The sequence below is a fragment of the Bos javanicus genome, chromosome 5 (assembly GCF_032452875.1).
Source record: "Bos javanicus breed banteng chromosome 5, ARS-OSU_banteng_1.0, whole genome shotgun sequence".
Taxonomy (NCBI): Eukaryota; Metazoa; Chordata; class Mammalia; order Artiodactyla; family Bovidae; genus Bos; species Bos javanicus.
The window spans coordinates 57,211,234-57,212,395 of NC_083872.1; the positions used below are offsets into that span (position 1 = coordinate 57,211,234).

The 1,162-nt window shown below is 49.7% G+C and overlaps 1 non-coding gene across 1 annotated transcript; it reads right to left on the reverse strand.

Annotated features, from left to right (window-relative positions):
* Positions 1 to 536: 536 nt before the first annotated feature.
* On the reverse strand, positions 537 to 608 carry TRNAF-GAA (transfer RNA phenylalanine (anticodon GAA)). Its single transcript has one exon. It is a non-coding gene; the product is annotated as a tRNA-Phe (tRNA).
* Positions 609 to 1,162: the final 554 nt, after the last annotated feature.

Below are 1,162 nucleotides of genomic sequence, written 5' to 3' on the forward strand. Positions count from 1 at the left end.
ATGACCCGCCCGTCTTGGGTTGCCCCACGGGCATGGCTTAGTTTCATTGAGTTAGACAAGGCTATGGTCCCAGTGTGATTAGATTGACTAGTTTTCTGTGAGTATGATTTCAGTGTGTCTGCCCTCTGATGCCCTCTTGCAACACTTACCATCTTACTTGGGTTTCTCTTACCTTGGGCGTGGGGTATCTCTTCACGGCTACTCCAGCAAAGCGCAGTTGCTGCTCCTTACCTTGGATGAGGGGTATCTCCTCACCACTGCCCTTCCTGACCTTCAACGTGGGATAGCTCCTCTAGGCCCTCCTGCACCCGCGCAGCCACCGGTCCTTGGACGTAGGGTTGGTCCTCCCAGCCATCGTCCCTTGCCTCGGGCGTGGGGGCGTGGGACATTGAGTTAGTGAGTGAAGTGAGTGAAGTCGTTCAGTCATGTCCGACTCTTTGCGACCCCATGGACTGAAGCCCACCAGGCTCCTCCGTCCATGGGATTCTCCAGGCAAGAATACTGGAGTGGGTTGCCATTTCCTTCTCCAGGGGATCTTCCCAACCCAGGGATCGAACCCAGGTCTCCTGCATTTCAGGCAGATGCTTTAACCTCTGAGCCACCAGGGAAACCAACAAAGGTCTGTCTAGTCAAAGCTATGGTTTTTCCAGTAGTCATCTATGGATGTGAGAGTTGGACCATAAGGAAGGCTGAGCACCAAAGAACTGATGCTTTCAAACTGGTGCTGGAGAAGACTCTTGAGAGTTCCTTGGACTGCAAGGAGATCAAACCAGTCAATCCTAAAGGAAATCAGTCCTGAACATTCATTGGAAGGACTGATGCTGAAGCTCCAATACTTTGGCCACCTGATGGCAAGAGCCAACTCATTGGAAAAGACCCTGATGCTGGAAAAGATTGAAGGCAGGAGAAGCAGATGACAGACGATGAGATGATAGGATGGCATCACTGATTCAATGTACATGAGTTTGAGCAAACTCTGGGAGATGGTGAAGGACAGGGAAGCCTGGTGTGCTGAAGTTCATGGGGTCATGAAGAATCGGACACAACTGAGTGACTGAACAACAACAAATATGTCTCCATCTGTAAAATAGGGATATGGTTAGTACCAATCACATATGTCCTTGACAGCATAGCAAATGCTATACAAATGTTAGCTATTATT